Source organism: Lissotriton vulgaris, chromosome 11 (assembly GCF_964263255.1).
Source record: "Lissotriton vulgaris chromosome 11, aLisVul1.2, whole genome shotgun sequence".
In the NCBI taxonomy this organism is placed as follows: Eukaryota; Metazoa; Chordata; class Amphibia; order Caudata; family Salamandridae; genus Lissotriton; species Lissotriton vulgaris.
Genome location: NC_141699.1, coordinates 650,929,786 through 650,950,366, shown reverse-complemented (window position 1 = coordinate 650,950,366; position 20,581 = coordinate 650,929,786). Strand labels below are relative to the sequence as shown.

General features: G+C 43.1%; 1 protein-coding gene across 1 annotated transcript in view; it reads right to left on the bottom strand.

Moving 5' to 3' along the window:
• LOC147683286 (serine protease HTRA1-like) overlaps positions 1 to 20,581 on the bottom strand; it is a 567,779-nt gene that overhangs the window by 203,123 nt on the left and 344,075 nt on the right. The window lies entirely within an intron of this gene.

Genomic DNA, 20,581 nt, shown 5'->3' with positions numbered 1-20,581 from the left:
GACACCACCTCTGGGATCAATTAGCAGCAATTATATAATTGTTTTGTATAGTTCAGACTTAATCATATAGGTTTAGGATTTCCATTTAAAGTACAGTATGAAGATTTACGTAGACGATTAGATCAAAACTAGTACAGCATAGAATATATGTGTCTACGAGGTATATGCACACACATGTTTAGGAAGATAATATGGAGGTATAATACACAGCATTACAGTAAAACGGGAATAACGCAATCATAGATTTCAGGAGTTAAGTAAACAATCATAAATGCATGGCGGACAGGCCTTTAATTTCTCCGGGCATTTCCCCGGTGGGCTGGAATCCTTCGAGGCCAATTGAATGACTAGGGCTGCTCCCTGGTGCCTTTGCCCCTTTCCCAAGCTCCTCGAGATTTACTGGAGCAGCAGGCATGGGGAGGCTTCAAGAGAGAAAGAGAGGGAGGAGTGGAAGGTAGAGAGAAAGTGATCAGAGAGGAAGAAGAGAGAGAAGAGAAGGAAAATGGATAGACAGAAGAGAGGTTGCATGAGGAGACGAAGGGAGAGGGACTGGCTTGAGATTTTTTTTTTTTAACCAGGATTACTTCCCCCCCCCCAGCCCTGTGTAAATGAGATTAGACCAACTGTCCTACAGGCTGCTTTTGGAGGCTTTAAGGCCTTTCCATCTGTGCTTCAAGGATCCGGAACAACATCCTGGCAACCATCAGGAGCACCTGCTGTTCCAGTTTATTAAAAAGCTGAAGACTCACCTCTTTAAAGAACACTACATCACCATGCTGTGGCAACCCAATAATTAGCCACCTCTGCTATCACTTATGTTTGCCTTTGACCCCGTACAGTGCTCTGTTGCCCTTTAGGCTAAGTTTGCACTTAACAAGCACCACATACATACATTTAATGATGCATTGCAGGGCTATGACTAATAGTCTTGAAATTATATTATATTTAAAGTTAGAAATTAGGCTACTCAATGATGACCCCTGCTTTGAAAGTGATGTTTGTGGAACAAATATATATACATGGTAGTAGGCAAGGTCAAAACAAGCATTGGCAAAGCCAGTATGTCAGGCTTTCATTTTCGATTATGTCATTTTTTTGGGCTTTGCCAAACTACCCAGACATGCTGAATCTCAGCAGGAGCGGAGGTGCTGCCGGGTGCATCAAACCGTATCAGAGGTCCAGCAGCCCAGCGGCCCAGCGGCTATGTGTGGGTACTAGAATGCCAAAGGATGTTTCTTCTGATGGAAATCAGTCGACAAACAATCCTCTGGCATTCCTAGTAATTGATTTGTTTTGCTGTAAAGTCAACCAGTATGTCGTGCAGTGAAAAAAGGATTGTTTTTCACAAACAATGTGTGTATTAGATACATAATTAAATATAAAAAACATCTGCTGACGGAATGTACATTTCAGATGTAAAAGCAGTTCTTCTTGCATTGCGACCACTTCCTAATGCTGTGTGTGGCAGGCCTTTTTGGTAATTCATAAATGGGAAGGGGGCAGCAGGGACATTAGATGCCTTTCTTATTAGGACTGAGTCAGCTTTGATACTTGAAATACAGCTTACCCAGAGCAGGCTTTCATTGGAGCCCCAACTTCTCCATATTAGCTCTGTAATGACTACCCCTGTAGCAAATAGTACCCAGGTTCCCAATTTATCTGTGACAGACTCTTTTCAGCCCTTGGAAATTGATTTGGATGACAATGACGCCCCCAAAGTCACAGAGGCTACCAATAAATTGCACAGACCCACTATGACCACCAGAGGACAGAAAGCTAAATTTAACAAATGCAAAACAGCCCGGCTTGCTTGAATCCAGTGGTGTGGAGTGCATGGGACTCACGTCTGAGCATTCTGTCCATCAACTGTGTTTTTTGCATTTGTCACCCCGAGTGGGATGGGTATGTTCAGACTTGAGTCCCATGCACTCCACACCACTGGATTCAAGCAAGCCGGGCTGAAGACGGCTGGAATGCCAGAAACCGGTCCTCGGAAGCTTGTTTCCGGTCCAGGGAAGGCATGGCTTGGCAGTTCGGGCTGGACTGTTCCCATGAGGCACAGGGTCAGACTGATTTGCATATGGCCATGTCTGAACTGGGGTGGTGTGGAGTGCAAAAAAAACCAACAAAAAAAGCCAGATGGATTTAGGCCCAGATCTCTGTACTGGGGTGAGTGTATGACATTGTTCTGGATTCTGTCCATCAACTGTGGTTTTTGTAAATGTAAGAAAGGAAGTAGTCCTGCTCCCCTATCCAGGAGAAGTAAGGGGCAGGGTCTGAATAAACAGTCATACCTCAAAAGGCCAGGGGGGTAAATCCAAAATAGCGGGGAGAGAAATTACACAGGAGAATAATACAATTGTGAAGGATACCGGGCATATAAATTCAATCCCAGCTCACGGGCAGGAGGCTTTTTCGGAAAAGTTAGAATCTATTGTTTTAGCCCTTTTGAATCCATTAAAGCATTTACTCACTCAAACACAAGGGAGACTACTCAATTTGGAAAAATTTGTATATTCGGTGCCTTCGACTCTGCATGCTCCAAGTGAATGTAGATTGCAAACTGCACATCCAAGCGTAAGCAGGGGTCCATTACCTAATCAACTTGATGATCGCTGTGTGAGTGTTAGTGCACCGGCGTATCATGCACCACCAAATTTGGAAAGATTTAACAACTCGCCTAGAGCTGGGCTGTCAGGAGTAAGTGCATCTCAACCCACCCTAACCCAAATAGAACAACTACGCCATAAACAGGGCACATGTGTAGGGAAAGAGCAGTTGGTGAATGTCCCAAAGCGGGTCTCCCTAGGAAGTGAAGCCCATATCATGAGCAATAGGGGTAAGAGTCCAAACAATCAAGGGCACCAAAACATGGCCCGGGGAAATATGTCAGGCATGAGGAACTCACATTCCCCTCCGGAAGCCACCCCGTATACAATTGTTTTGGCTAATGTTTCTGTGGTAAAGAAGACTAGGGGCCAGATGAAGGTGGCCGTTTGAGGCCATTTACCGAGCGGTAACGGCCGATTTTGGCCGTTACCAATCGGTAAATGGGTGACAGGTATGTAGGGGGCATTATTTTACCGAATCGGTAAAATTACCGATTCGGTAATTTTACCGATTCTGTAAAATAAAAATTCGGTAATTTTACTGATTCTGAGGCACCCAGATGTAGGTGGGACTCTTTCAGAGTCCCAGAGGCCTTACCGAATCGGTATTTTACCATCAAATCCAATTTGATGGTAAAATACCGATTCCGGTGTGCATGCACACCTATGCCATGTGACAGGCAGACCTGCCCTTAGGGCATGTATGCCTGCCACATGACACCCGAGCCTGTTTTAGGGGTGCCAGAGGGTGTCAAAGTGACACCCCCTGCACCCTTGTGAAAATCGGTATTTACCGATTCGGTAAATACCGAATCGGTAATGCCCATTCATTCCTATGGGCTTCAAAGCCCATAGGAATGAATGGGCATTACCGATTCGGTAATTACTGAATCGGTAAATACGGAATTCTTCCGAATCGGTATTCCAGCACATCTGGAATACCTACATATCCACCCCTTAGATTTACCGATTTTTAATTACCGAATCGGTAAAATTCGGTAATTAAAAATCGGTAAATCTATTTTACCTACATCTGGCCCTAGGTTCCCTCTAACAATCTAAACTGAAATCAGCACGTGCACAAGATCTAGGGGCAGGTTTTCCACACAATGTATACTTTTCTCAATAGTCTGACCTCTTAATCGAGTGCAAGAAACGGTTCTCTTTACTAAGAGATTTATTCCACCATTGCCCATTGCTTAGCTTGACAGAACGTAATCAGTGAAGTAAGCTTTGATGAACCCTTCTGTACATGGACAGGTTTTTTTTATATAAACAAAATCACCTGATCTTAACTTCCTTAGTACACATTCTTGCGTTCAAATAGGTTTTTTTGTTTGTTCTGAGCCAAGTTCACTTTTCTTCTAACACTCTCATCAGACCATTATGTACCTTTGACCCATTTACTCATCCAAGCAAGACAAAAGGTCATAGCAGCCCTGCATCCACGCAGCAACTCAAAAGGTGACACACCTGTAGTTGAGTGAGGAGTTGTGCGGTAAAACCACAACATACTCCTCACAGAGTTAGCGACAACACACTGTTAGACAGAGCCCACTGAATGCATTCACCTAACAACCTGTTCATACGTTTAACCAAGCCATTTGTCTGGGGGTGGTAAAGTGAACTCTTGAGATGTTTAATACCACAATTGTGAAGGAAACTTTCAAACTATGAAGCAACAAATTGTGTCCCATTATCTGTTACCAGAAACTCTGGAAACCCTTCCTTCAAAAAAACATAATTTAGGAACTCTACCACTGTCTTGGCTGTTACTTCTATAACAAACTTGATCTCAGGCCACTTAGAATAGTTGTTCATGAGAACCAGGCCAAACTTTGAAGATGAATCAAGAGCATGGAAAGGACCTACAATATCCAACCCCAACTTTACCCATGGTGCAGAAGGCAATTCTATGGGAGAAAGTGGAGGAGTGCTCAACTTGATAGCCTTATCACAACTTGAACATATTACACAAGATTTGTCATTCTCATCCACCAGGTTATCCATGGAGGGCCACCAAAATGACAAATTGCACCCTTTCTTTTGTTAACGTGGTACCAAGGTGTCCTTCATGTGCATTTCTAAATAAATCTGCTCTTAAAGTAAGGGGAGGGACAAGCTTATCTCCCCTAAGTAACAGACCATCTTCAATTGTCAGTTCATCCGCAACTTGTAGAAAAGTTTTAAAGTCAAAGGACAAATTCCTCTCCTTGGGCCAACCATTTTCAACAATGCTCATGACCTGAGCTAAGGAAACCTCAGCCTTGAGAGCTTGTCGCCATTTTTCTTCTAAGACTGCACACAGACGAGGAAGATCCACTGCTGCTACAATGAAATCAGCTTTGTCCTCTTGCCTTATGTCTGGCTCATCTTCCATAATGTCAGAAGAACGAGAAAAAAAATCTGCACACCCATTTTTGCAACCTGGAATATTTTCTGCAGAGAAGTCAAACTGAAGGAGTTTAGACGGCAACCGTACACTTTTGGGGGGTGAAACTCTTGACATTCTTTCCACTGAGGATAAAGACTAACAGCTTGTGGTCCCCAAATGAAGTTCCTGAATTTCATGACAGCCCACCAACATGCCAACAGTTCTTTTTCGATAACTGAGTACTTTACTTCTGAAGGAGATAGAACCACGGATGCAAATCCAATGGTCCTAACCTCTCCTCCTTTCTTTTGAGAGAGAACAGCTCCCAATCCAACATTGCTTGCATCAATCGTAAGAGTACAAGTGAGAGACGGGTCATAATGTTTAAGGACCATAGGAGAAACTAAATGTTGTTTTACCCAATCAAAAACAACTTGATATTCTCTGGTCCATTCAAACACCACTCCTTTCATTAACATTTGAGACAAGGGTCTTAATTTGCTCGCAAAATCTTGAATGAAATGTGAACAAAATTCACATAAACCTAAGAACGACTTAAGAGTGGCTTTATCAGAAGAAGCCTTGGATTTAACAATGGAATCAACTAGACTCGCTTTTGGAAGAATGCCATTCTCATTCACCAGATGTCCCAAGTATTCAACCTCTTTTGCCATGAAAAGACTCTTGTCTCTGCGTAAGACAACACCATTTGTTTGAAACCTAGACAGTACTTCTTTCAGAATGGCATCATGTGTGACTCTATTGGGAGCAAAAACAAGAACATCATCTTGAAAAATAGACAATCCATCAATCCCTTTCAGATTCTTTGACATCAAGCATTGAAACACCGATGCTGCTGAAGCAAGTCCAAAAGGCATGCGTAAATATTGGAACGGCCAAAAGGTGAAACAAATGCAGTGAGGTTTTTAGGTCTCGCTATTCGATGCACATGCGCATCGAGCTTGCGAGCATATAGGGCTTTAACCAGAGTTAAACTGACTGGCGATTTGGTCCTGTGCCCGTGGCTTTTAGGTCAATGCGCAAGCGCATTGACCTAAAATGCGCGTGCACAGCACCAAATCGCCAGCCATCTGTTCCCCAGCTTGGATCTCCTGGCTGCTCCTCCCCTAATTATCCGCACATCAAAGGCTGCTCCCGCCCCCTGCTTCACACTTCAAACGAATGCTACCGAGAGCATTTCCCGCCCGGCCGCTTTTAATTTCATTTCGCAAGCAGTTCCCCCTCCTCCCTCTCCTGACTTTCTCCTGCCTTTCTCACCAATCCAAACTGAGGCGCTGCTGCTCCAGTCCCTGTATTACTCCCACTCATCTATGATTAGGAATGAAAGACTGTCGGTTAAAAACAGTTTCAAGATAAAAATGGTTTCCCATTACTTTTGCAGAATGTTCTGCATTTCCTTAACCGCCTCCAACTCTCCGACTTTCACATGCACATACCACTTTGCTGATACTGACCGAGACATGCGCTTTATAAGCAGGAAATAGAATTCTACAGGAAACAATACTACCGAAGACCATTCGAGGGTGTGAGCTCAATGCCACCGAAGAGTACCTACAATTATTATACTTAAAGTTCAGTCAACTACCCTTGATGCACGGACAACCTTTGAAGAAAGTGAAAAGCATGTACCCTCACCCTCACCCTCACTCACCCTCAACCCCTCACCCTCACTCACCCTCAACCCCTCACCCTCACCCTCACTCACCCTCACCCTCACTCACCCTCAACCCCTCACCCTCAACCCCTCACCCTCCCTCACCCTCACCCTCACTCACCCTCAACCCCTCACCCTCACTCACCCTCACTCACCCTCAACCACTCACCTCACTCACCCTCACCCACCCTCACCCTCACTCACCCTCAACCCCTCACCCTCACTCACCCTCAACCCCTCACCCTCACCCTCACCCTCACTCACCCTCAATCCCTCACCCTCAACCCCTCACTCACCCTCACTCACACTCACCCTCAACCCCTCACCCTCACTCACCCTCACTCACCCTCACCCTCACTCACCCTCAACCCCTCACCCTCACTCACCCTCACCCTCACCCTCACTCACCCTCAACCCCTCACCCTCACTCACCCTCACCCTCACCCTCACTCACCCTCAACCCCTCACCCTCACTCACCCTCACTCACCCTCACTCACCCTCACTCACCCTCAACCCCTCACCCTCAACCCCTCACTCACCCTCAACCCCTCACCCTCACTCACCCTCACCCTCACTCACCCTCACCCTCACTCACCCTCAACCCCTCACCCTCACTCACCCTCACCCACCCTCACCCTCAACCCCTCACCCTCACTCACCCTCAACCCCTCACCCTTAACCCCTCACCCTCAACCCCTCACTCACCCTCACTCTCACTCACCCTCACCCTCACTCACCCTCACCCTCAACCCCTCACCCTCACTCACCCTACCCTCACTCACCCTCAACCCCTCACCCTCACCCCCTCACCCTCACTCACCCTCACTCACCCTCAACCCCTCACCCTCAACCCCTCACCCTCACTCACCCTCATCCTCACCCACCCTCAACCCCTCACCCTCACTCACCCTCACCCTCACTCACCCTCACTCACCCTCAACCCCTCACCCTCACCCCCTCACCCTCACTCACCCTCACTCACCCTCACTCACCCTCAACCCCTCACACGCACTCACCCTCATCCTCACCCACCCTCAACCCCTCACCCTCACTCACCCTCACCCTCACTCAACCCCTCACCCTCACTCACCCTCAACCCCTCACCCACCCTCACCCACCCTCAACCCCTCACGCTCACTCACCCTCAACCCCTCACCCTCACCCTCACTCACCCTCAACCCCTCACCCTCAACCCCTCACTCACCCTCACTCTCACTCACCCTCACCCTCACTCACCCTCACTCACCCTCACCCCCACTCACCCTCAACCCCTCACTCACCCTCACCCTCACTCACCCTCACCATCACTCACCCTCAACCCCTCACCCTCACTCACCCTCAACCCCTCACCCTCACTCACCCTCACCCTCACCCTCCCTCACCCTCAACCCCTCACCCTCGACCCCTCCCCCTCAACCCCTCACCCACCCTCACTCACCCTCACTCACCCTCAATCCCTCACCCTCACTCACCCTCAACCCCTCACCCTCACCCTCACAACACATATTGTGTTACAATAGGTGTCACATTTGCGAAAGATAAAACTATTGGCATTGTAAATAACAAAGCTATTAATTCGCTATTTTCAAAACAAGCACATAAATAAAAAATGTGTCCTTTACAATACCAATAGCTCAAACTTTCCTAATGCGAGACCTATTGCATTGCTGTGCTTCTCTCCCCTGCTGCACTCTCCTGCTCTCTAGAGATGTGGCCTAACGACCAGAGCTGCCATCTAAGTCACGTAAATACAAAACATGTTGCATTCCAAATGCTATAGGTGTCACATTCGCGAAAGTTATAACTATTGGCATTGTAAATGACAAAGCCATCAATTTAGCAATTTTAAAAACGAACAAATAAATAAAATGTCATTTACAAGACCAATAACTCCAACTTTTCTAATGCGAGACCTATTGCATTTCTAATGCTTGTTTGATTCAGGGGCTAGCTCAACCTCGTGATAGGCTGACGCTAGGTCTAACTTCGTGAAAATGTTTACATCTTTGAGACTAGTTAACAATTCATTGATGTTAGGAAGAGGATGCAAGTCCACCCATATTTCTTTGTCCAGGCATCGGAGATCAACACAGACTCTTAATTCACCATTATGTATTCGTACAACCACTCAAGGAGATAACCACAAAGAATATTCTACAGGTTCTATTATACCTTTGGCACGGATATATGACGTTACCACGCGTACTTTTAGCACGCATACCATTACCACGGATTTTTTACAACGCAGGTCATGTTACAACGGATACCCTTACAACGCAATACACTACAACGCACATACTATTACAACGCATACCATTACAACGTAAGTATAGGTAAGTATATATATTTAAAAAAAAATTATTTTTGTAATATTGAATTTAATTATTCAATATTATATTTTAAATAATTATTTGTGTAATATTTAATTTCATTATTCATTATTTAATCATTAAAAAATTATATTAATGAAATTAATTTTAATTGTAATATTTGTAAATATATATTAAAAAATACCCCTGTACCCCAAAACCCAAACCCAGCCCTTAAACCTAAAAATACCCCTGTACCCCAAAACCCAAACCCAGCCCTAAAACCTAAAAATACCCCTGTACCCCAAAACCCAAACCCAGCCCTAAAACCTAAAAATACCCCTGTACCCCAAAACCCAAACCCAGCCCTAAAACCTAAAAATACCCCTGTACCCCAAAACCCATACCCAGCCCTAAAACCTAAAAATACCCCTGTACCCCAAAACCCATACCCAGCCCTAAAACCTAAAAATACCCCTGTACCCCAAAACCCAAACCCAGCCCTAAATCCTAAAAATACCCCTGTACCCCAAAACCCAAACCCAGCCCTAAAACCTAAAAATACCCCTGTACCCCAAAACCCAAACCCAGCCCTAAAACCTAAAAATACCCCTGTACCCCAAAACCCAAACCCAGCCCTAAAACCTAAAAATACCCCTGTACCCCAAAACCCAAACCCAGCCCTAAAACCTAAAAATACCCCTGTACCCCAAAACCCAAACCCAGCCCTAAAAACCTAAAAATACCCCTGTACCCCAAAACCCAAACCCAGCCCTAAAACCTAAAAATACCCCTGTACCCCAAAACCCAAACCCAGCCCTAAAACCTAAAAATACCCCTGTACCCCAAAACCCAAACCCAGCCCTAAAACCTAAAAATACCCCTGTACCCCATAACCAAATACCACTAAAAAATGTTAAACTTACCTATAATAATACTTACGATGTAATGGTATGCGTTGTAATAGTATGTGCATTGTAGTGTATTGCGATGTAAAGGTATGCGTTGTAAAATGACCAGCGTTGTAAATGTATGCGTGGTAACGGTATGCGTGTTAAAAAATCCGTGGTAACAGTTACATACCCTTTGGCACATAAAGAGTCAAGTTCCTTTTCGAGATCCTGTCTGATGCTGAAAGGAAAATTCCTGAGCTTATGTTTGATTGGACATGCACCTTCCTTCACAATAATTTCATGTTGGAAATCTTTTATTTTCCCTAGTTCTCCTGAGTACACATGGGGAAATTCATTGACTAGTTCTTCAAGATCAGGATGATCTCTTATGGCAAGAACTTGATCTTTGGTTCCCGGCCTGAGCACCATACCAAATAAACCCTGGTGAAACCACCCCAAGATGTTTAATTCTTTGTGTGCCACGTAGATATTACCAGCTATCTTCCTACCCTTATATTCTAGGATATCTTCAATGTAACCTGACAGGTCAATTTCTCGTCCTTCATATGATACAGCCTTTCGATCAGGAGGTAACAAGGACCTATTAGGCCAACTTGCTTTATACAGATCTAAAGTAATCAATGCGAGCACCAGAATCAACAAGGAGTCATAGTACTCGATCTCCAACTAAAATGTCTACATAAGGTTCTACACACAATTCTGGATTTCCTACAATCACTCCATCGTCCCTTACTACAACTACAATATTGCTCAAATCTTTAGTAACACTCTCTTACTCATCATCGTGAACGGTCTCATCAGTGACATACTTTACTTGAACAGGTTTGGATCGCGAGTTGCCTCTGCTAGTTTGACATACCTTAGCAAAGTGTCCCATTTTATTACAATTTTTACATGTAACAAATCTAGCTGGACACCTAGTGCCAGCGGCATGGGGTTTGTAACCACACTTAAAGCAAATATTACTTCTTGAAAAAAAAGAGTTTTGATTATACCATGAATTTTGTCGATCATGGATTTTGTTTTCTATAGTCTTGTTGTATTTTGTTTTAACTGCAGAGACAGGTTCACTTTTTTGCTCTTCTAATTCTTTGGCGACAATTGTGACGTCTCAGTACTTTTTGCAGCTTTGATTGACTCTTCCAAAGTAGGATTACGCATTCAGAGGAGTTTTTGTTTGATAGCTTTGTCAGAACAAGGGCAAATGAACTGATCGCGAACAAATTGGTCAGTAAAGTTTTCAAATTGGCATTCTGCTATAAGCCTTCTAAGGGCAGTAATGTAGGTGTCCACATCTTCACCTGTGTTTTCGTAAAAAAGATTTGTGACGGAGTATGACCAGACTATGCTGGACATCAAATCTAGTTTGTAATTTTTTTTAATGTTTCCTGGTATTCATCAAGCGGATTTTCTTCATCAACAGCCAAAGCGGGAAGATGTTTTAAAATTTCTCTACCTTCATATCCTAAAGAGTATAATAGAAGGTATTTTCTTCTTTCGGCTATGAATTAGGTAGGTCTCAAAACCATCATACCATTGCTCCCATTTGATGGGTGGATCACCTGGTGTCTCTAAGAAAGCTGGAGGAGATGTGACACTTTGCATGTCTGTAGTTGAAGACAATAAAATGAGAATCCAAATGAAGCAATAAAATAAAAACAAAATAAAAAATATTTTAAAAAAATTCAAACGTTACTAAAATGGTTGATTGTACAAGGTGGATAAAAGAGCAATATAGGATTAAGCCATACGATAGCAGCATAGTAATAAGTAAAGTCAATTCCCGAGATTGAATACAAAGATGAAAATAAGTTTAAAAAATGCTGTGTGTATCAGCGAACACAAAGACAATTCCTTAAAATACAAACTGACACACTGATGCTGCATGGAAAAAAAATATATATAGCTCTGTGGGTTGGTAAGTGAAACTTTGCATGTCAGCCAATTTGATGTACAATACTGATGCACATCTGTTCTTAACACACTTGATGATTGCAGTCCCTCTGTGCCAATCCAATGGTTGACCATGTATAGAATATGCTGTGCACATCAGCGATAACAGGAATTTCTGTGCACTTTAAAATAAACTTTTTCCTTTTTGTGCTTATTTTATAATGGTATTCAAGCCAAATATATTTAATAAAGTTGAAATGTTCAAAAAAATGTCAAGACTGCTTGCTGCTCCCTTTGTCTGCCGCTCCCTTTGTCAGAATATGACGTGGAGCACAACACTGGCAGAATACAGAAATCCTCTCAAGAACTCTGTGGGGAGGCACTGTGACAAAATAACAGGAAGTTCCCATGAATTTCATTGATGGAACGCATTCTTACGATGTCTAGTCTGCAAGCGCGCCTCCGTGAACACGTTTTTGACGTTACACGCGTCACCTTTGCTGGAACGCACGTCTGTGCAGTGCGTTCTAGTTCACCGACCTGAATATCTTTAGTGACTGCTCTGCTCCCAGTGCTATTTTCATGCCGCAAATGTCCCGGATGACTTGTCCCTGTCCGTTCTGAGCTCCGACATTAAGATTCTCAGCGCGGCAATTCCTCCTTGAAGGACACCAATGGTTATCCTCAACACTTGTAAATCTCGTGGGTTCTTGTGGATGTCCCAGCACCCATCACCATAAATGATGTGGTAAAGAAGACTCAGCACAAGGTAGGGGGTTTTAACTTCTTTAATCCTCATCAAGCTGGGCCATTGGAGCAGAGCAGCAACAGCCTCCGTCAAGGACCATCAACCGTCTTAACCAGTACCTTGGTACAGAACACCCAGGCTATGGTGTTCTGTGATACTAACTTCTAGAAACAAGCATAAGTCACTACAGTTTCTTCCTTACCATTGGGCGAAGTTGAGCATTGGTCAACTTTAAGAAACAAGTCCTTGCACTTTTTAAGTGCAAAGACAGGCATAACTGACAAATTGTTTACAGAGTTTAAGATGGCCAGGTGTATTGGCTGGGTTGGGAGCTCTAATAAGTCATTGCAGGGAGATTGCATAGTATTAACCTTTAGGTAACCTGGCTTGGTTCAAGTTATACTACAAAGGGCGGGAACTTGGCGAATCAGCTCTAAGGGGATAAGCATTCTACCTCTGGGTTTCTTTTACCAACCACACAAGCTCAGACAATATCCCTTAGAGGGAGAGAATTTCCTTGGGTCAAGACAGTAAAGGTATGCCGTACCAACCAGCAATCAATTCGATGTCTTCAATACTCTAGAAGATATTGATTGACTGGTCTTATCGGCTCAGCATTTATATCAGGCTGATGGCTGGTCAAGAGTAGCAGACAGGGTTTTTCAGAACAGGAGTGTAGTTTAGAACTAATGGACTCAGAGATAGGAGTAAGCTTGCATCACTGGGAAAGGGAGGCGCAAGTGAGGGGAAATGCAACAGGGTGCGCAGCCTCTTTGTCCCCGTAAGCATTTCACCCAATTATCAATGTCAACTTGCATAGATAATTTTAATAGACCTAGGTCTGTTTTATCTAGCCCCACGTATAAATATGGTGGACTCCCCTGCAATGTTATTTCCTGGAACATTGCAAGATTGCGCACAAAGATATATAACCCAGTATGGTCTGAATTTATCCGGAGTTGTGATATATTATGTTTGCAGGAAACCTGGTCCATAGAACCAATTTATATTAATGTTTTCAAAACCCTTGATACCCAAGTAGTTAAGGGTTTAGGGGGTAGACCAAAGGGTGGTCTCTGCACCTATATTTCCAATAATTTGCTAATAAATGAAATAGACTCGCACTTGTGGAACAGATATTACCAGACAGTTAAACTGTCCCTAAATGACAATCATTGTGTGGTTTTAACCAATTTTTATAGCAATATCGCTCCAAACGAACTTTTCCAGGTATTAAAAAACTTAGCTGGCGAGCTGAATTCCATCAGTAATGTTAGTCCAAAAGATGTCATGACAATCCTGGTAGGAGGTTTCAACTGTGCAATGTGCCCCTCTGGGGTTAAAAGATTATGCAGATTTTTGAATGAAGAAGGTCTGTGTAATGATCATTTTTGTCATTCAATGGCGGGGGAGTTGTTTAAGGAGATGCTTGCCAGTACTAAATTGGGATTTGCGAATGAATTAATGTTAACACCTGTTCCGATGCCTCATACTTTTAACGGAAGGGGTATAGGGCTCGATGTAGGTAATCCCAGATTACCACTTCTTAAATACCGAATCATACCGATTCGGTATTTAAGACCTGGCAATGGGGATGTAGGTATTTTTACCGAATCTGTAAAAATCGGTAATTACTGATTCGGTAATTACCGAATCTGTATTTGCCACTGATTCCTATGGGCCTTGAAGCCCATAGGAATCAATGGCAAATACCGATTCGGTAATTACCGAATCGGTAATTACCGAATCTTGCCAGGGGGAACAGGGTGTCACTTTAACACCCTGTAGCACCCCTGTTTTTGGCTTGTGTGCAATGTGACACACATACATGCCCTTAGGGCACAGGTGTACATGCACAGATGTGCATGTACACAGGAATTCCTTATTTACCACCCAATTATATTGGGTGGTAAATAACGAATTTGAAGTCAACAGGGCTACCTACATTAGAATTTACAGATTCAGTATTTTTACCGAATCTGTATTTACAGATTCTGTAATTTTACTGATTCGGTAAATACAGAATCGGTAAAAATATCGAATCTGTAAATAAATGCCTCCTACATAGGAAAAGGCATTTACCGGTCGTTAACGGCCTTACCGACCGGTAAATGCCTACCTACATCGGGCCCTTAGTCTCTACAATAGATTACATTTTAGTCTCATGTAATAAGGCTCCTAGATCGCTCTCTTTTAAAGTTGATGATAACTCCCTGAGTGAACATTTCCCTTTATGCCTTACGGTTAACATTCCATTTTATAGACCGAAAAGGATTAATAATGCCACATAGGATATAGGTGAAATTAAACTGAAAAAAACAAATGGGTAATCCTTAAAATGGTCGAAACTGGATCCTGTGGCAGTGACCCAACGATTAATGATAAACTGTAAATCTGCCATAGATACCTGTCTCTGTGAATCAGCCTCCCACAACAGTATTTTAGTGTCTTTCAATGAAATATCTGGAGAGGTAAGGAAATTATTGACTGCCCAACAGCGTAACAAATTAAAAGATCGGGCTGGTTTAATGCAAGGTGGACACGTGTGTACTCTAACTTGAAGCTTGAGTTACACAGGCAACCAAGAATCACAAATAATGTCAGGTTGGCAAGAATGGAGTATAAGCAGGCTATTGAAGAGAGAAAGAGTGCCTTGAGAGACGAAGCCTGGGAAACCCTTCACTTAGCAGCACAAATGAAAGATAGCACAGCATTCTGGAGAGCAGTGAAGGCCCCGTTTTAACTGCTGGTGATGGTCCTTTGATAGAAATTGCTATCTCCGAACAGGCCTGGACTAATTACTTTTCAAAGGTGGATAATGACCCAGTTAACTCCAACCTGCTAGACAGTGACAGTGTACAGAGAAATTATGAAAATGCAGACTTGAAATTCACAATAAAGGAAGCGAATAGAGCTTGTGCATTAAGCCAGGCTGGTAATCTGTGGATCTGTTTGAGTCTAACATCACTCTCTAAGGGCCGGTGATCACCCAGGTCATCAACGCTAGTTGCCAAGCTCAAATGCCTAAGACCTGGGTGGAGTTAATTATTGTCCCTATTTTCAAAAAAGGGGACCGCCAAAATCCTGGTTGCTACAGGCCAATTTCTTTAATCGATTCAATAGTAAAAGTGGTCGGGTGTGTGATCTTGGAGCGTTTGCAAGATTGGGCAGAAGATACCCAGGTCTTATCAGACCTGCAGTATGGTTTCCACAAGGGGCTGGGTACAACGGAGCAAAGTTTAAATTTGGCCATTTTAGTAGGGAAATACACTAGGGCAAAAAGGGGCAGACTGTTCTGGTTTTCGTGGACCTCACCACTGCATTTGACTCAGTCAGGCACGAAAGACCCATATATGATAGTTTTTCTTAGGTGCCTTTATAGTGGTGCGCCAGCTAGTGTGCGTTTTGGCATGGGGGGAGCACACACGGCATTTCCTCTTAGGAGAGGGGGGTCAGGCAAGGCTGTGTACTGGCCCCCTTTCTTTTTAACCTTTATATTATTGGATTGGACGAAACATTACTCAGGAGCGGAAAGATTTCCCACAAGGACAAGATTTCCAACAAGTTGGAGGTCGACCCATACCTGCTCTCCTTTACGCGGATGACGCAGTTTTAATTGTGAGAATGCAAATTGGCGTTCAGAAGGTTCTTGATAATTTCTCTGCTTTCATGAAGGACCTTGGCCTTAGCATTAATATATCAAAAACCTTTGTAATGAGATGCGGCCAAGGGAGCCAGAGGTCAAAAGATATATTTGTGGATGGTCAGAAGACAGCTTCAACCAAGAGCTTTTCATATCTAGGTATATTATTCAACCACAATGATACATGGGCCCAAACATTATCTGCTAACAAACTGGCGTTCATTCGGTCATCTACTGCCCTTGCATCTTTTTCAAAGACCCCCGGGGGTGCTCCTACAAATCTATAAAGCTAAATGCATTACCTCTGTGATGTATGGGGCCGGGTGTGGGGTTTTGTGAATACGTTGTTGTTGCAACAAGTTGAAAACTCCTTTTTAAGATATATTTAATCCGTTTCTCCCAGTACATCTTCCAATGTTTGCCATGAGGAGCTCTCCTTAATTTCTGACCTCATTAAAATAGAACCCACACTATTGTGGCATAGTATCTGGGTAAAGGAGCAGACCCAGCTAAATAGGGATATTATGCAGGTCTGTCTTAAATTATATAGGGCTTTAAAAAATTCCCTGGGTCAGGTTTGTTCGTGACTTTATGAAAGATCTAGGTCACCTAGAATATTTTACCGACCCAAAATCCATGCAGCTAATCTCAAGAAAGGCACTAAAAAAGAAAGGAGGGTCTTCGGTTACTTGACACAGTAAGAACAACAGGGGAACTTTCTAAGCCTAGTGTTAACTAACATCAGTTAATACTAACTTCTTTAGGAATGGAATAATACTTGAAGTTTGTACCTGGTGTTTTTGATAGAATGTTATTGACAAGGTTTAGGTTTAATAACGTCCATAGACTCGTGACCTTTCCTAAAATGAATGACTGGTCTTGCACGCTCCAATTATGTCCTTGTGGCAATCATTCTCCCCAATTCACTATTCATTTAGTTGTTTTTTGTAAATTTTATTCAGAGCCAAGGAAAGTGTGGTTAATTCCACTTTTAAAATCACAGAGGTTGAGGCAATACCGCCCTGCATTAATTAAACTTCAGTTTTTGGAGAATGAACACATAGCATAGAGGCTAGCTATGTTTTTGAAATGAGTTCTCCACCTAAGAAAAAGTTTTATTACTGATGAACTTTAATCGTATGCGACCCCTTCTTTCTTTTTAGATGGTTTTTGAATTTGAATTGTATGTGTATGTTATATCTCAAATTTGTCATTGTTTACACTCTCTGTTTTTATCTCATGTAATGCAGAAATGTTCTATTTTTATGTGCTTTTATGATTGTTAAAAAACAGTCAAATAAAGCTTTCTTTGACTTGACTTGAATTCATAAATGATATATAGAAGCAAGGCCAGAGTGTATGTAATTCTTAATAGACCTGTTATTACGTTTTTAAGTATTGAAAGGGCACCATGACTAATCATAGTAGTTTTAATTAACACACTAGGAGGACAAGGAGAAAGTATTACTACAAGATCCTTTGTGTTAGTTAAGACAGATGCAATTCAGGTGAGGCCCCGTATTGTTGTAAATTGTTTAAGTGGGGTCGGCCTCCCCTGTATTCCCCCTGTAACTCCCATTGATTATGTGCAGAATACATGCCTGCTGATGTGAGTTTGTGGGCGAACTGGGTGCACTTCTAATTTCCAGGCTGTCTGGAGTGTTTACAGGGAGTACACATGTAAATCAGAGGGTTTTCAATGAATAATCTGGTCTAGACATGTTTGACAAGGATTGGTGGTGGTAGAGTTTGGGAGGAAGCTGTTGAATGGAGAAACCGAAATGAAAACCCTAGCACTCAACTTTGGTCAGAGCATTGAGACTGTTTGCTATGCATACTTAAATGTCTTTTTGTCATTCATTCTTGAATTAATTCATCCACCCGGTTCCTACTCACAAAACTAGTGATTCAGTCACTGAAACACACAGCTATGTCTTCAAGCTCTTTTCATCCATTCATTGATTGATTGGACAAGATTCCAAAATAAATAATGAAAAGTAAAACACATACGTTTGCAATTGTTTGTAAAAATTACTTGTAGGGAGACTCCCACATCCCACCTTGCACTAGTCAGGCTTGCTTGCTGCACTCGCTATGTGCAGTATGGGGCTTGTTTGACAAAATGACCACAGCTCCTTTTGGTGCTGAGGCCAAACCTAACCAGGCCTAGAGATAACTGATTTCTTGGTAATTCCTCATTTCTCAGGGGAACCTCGGGGTTCCATCTATGATTCCTGCTAACTTTGCCCCCTGTCAAGAGCAGGTCTCCTTGGTGACGAATGAAGGACTTTTTTAGTGTGCAAGTATGGCCTATGTCCAGCAGCAGTGCCAGACCCCACTATTACACGTATAGTCCAGGATTACTCCAGAACCAATCAGCAGCAGGAAGGGAAAAAACTGGTATTCAGAAAAAAAACATTTCTACAGGCTAAGGCAAGCAGCAAGGTGAAGAGCTAGAAGAAGAATGCAGGGGCACGAGGAACATATACATTTCAGTTCAGTCAGGAGGCGAGCAACTGGACAAAGCATAAATATGGCACAACTAGACTGGATTGCCCTTAAATAATGCTGGAACTGGATGTGTCATAGGAATGAACCAGGGAGTAGACTGCTCTAATTTGGATTGGGGAATATTCCATAATTATAATGCATTAAAAGTATTTCAAAATATCAATGTAAGTTTTTAATCCAAGGAGAGAATAACATGAAAAAATAAATTGGAATATGTTTCTTCAACAAGCAGAAGAAAGGTTTTCCTGACCGATGACATATCAGATACACCGCTGGTCAGGCTGGATTTTCTCTTTTAAGTGTTGTTACAGAGCCACCAGCATGCAAGGTGGGCGTGGTCCATGCAGGTAAGCGCGGTGGGGCGGCCGGTGGTGGGGCGGGTGGAAGGCGACATACAACGGGTTAGTTTACATAAAATAAATAAATAAAACCACTTACCTTGCGCTCGCCGCATTGCAAACGATGCAGCAAGCGCATGGTAAGTGGTTTTATTTATTTCAATATTTTAATTTTACTAACCCGTAGTATGGACACTGCTGCTACCCCTAGGCCCGATTCATAGAACTAACTTAAGACAAAATCCTAAATTTATTACCATTTTGGTATTCACAGAAGGCACTTACTCATTTTGGTATTCACAGAAGGCACTTACTCATGTGGTATTCACAGAAGGCACTTACTCATTGATGAGTAAGTGCCTTCTGTGAATACCAAAATGAGTAAGTGCCTTCTGTGAATAACAAAATGAGTAAATGGGAGTAAGTTTAGGATTTTGTCTTAAGTTAGTTCTGTGAATCGGGCCCCCTTGTCTGTGCCTCACACAGAGGCACAACGAGATGCGAGGACGCAGCAAGAGGAGTCCTCTTGTGAAAGGCTGCTGTTGCTCTGGTCCTGTCTCGGAAACAGAACATGGGAAAGATGGAACTCCTTACACCCACTGAAATTACCAGTATCACTGGTATTGGTAACTCCAATGGGAGACTGAGAGGCAGATTTACCACTTTTTCATGCAGCGCAGTGCAGCAGTCACAAATGCTGCACTGCGTGAAAAGGAGCGAGGAGGGGAGTGCCAAATTCACTGAAATATGGCACTCTACTCCCCTTTCCCTAGCGCCGGTGCAGAAATCAGCTGCCGTGCACCACGGAGACACCTTTGAGCCATGTTGCAAGGCTGTCTCTGTGAGTCTGGCATAGGTTTTGACTGGAAGAGTACCCTTCTAGGACAAAATACCATGCATAGACTGACTTAACCCATTTGCATGTGAGATGTAGAGTGCAGCACACGTACAAAGTCGGAAAAGGAAGGAGAAATGAAAACATTTCTCCTTCCTTGCGCCTACTTCAAAAGGGCTCCGTTTTCTGATGCTAAATCCTGTCTACTTTATTTAGTAAATTGGGGTTAACGTCAGAAACCTTGGGTGGTTTGTGTTAGCGCTTCCCCCATTTACTTGATCACACTCCTTCCCTTTCTACAGGTCCCTTTTTAAACACTCCCTGTTTTTTCTTTCAGCCTAACATCTGCAAGACTTCCCTGCATTGTCCCAAATTGCATGGACCTAGTCTCTTTGAGGACGTGCAGATATAAACAGTTAGTAAGCGCTTGTAGATTCACTTGCACCCTATTTGACACTCCCAGGAAAGGAGAGAGACCTAGGAATATTTGTGGTAGAGATAGCCATGCACAAGCAGATACTTCCAAGTTCTTCTGAGCCATAGATCAAGCTCCTTTTACTATTTTAAACCGATGCATACACAGTTTATTAATAGCTTTGGGCCAAGACCTCCACCACTACCTGTTTAATGGAAACAAGTATTTTACTGTACAACTGCTGAACAAAAAGCCAGGCAGTTGACACGAACGCCAAGGCCAGCCACCAATTATGAAAAGATTACCCTCTGTACTT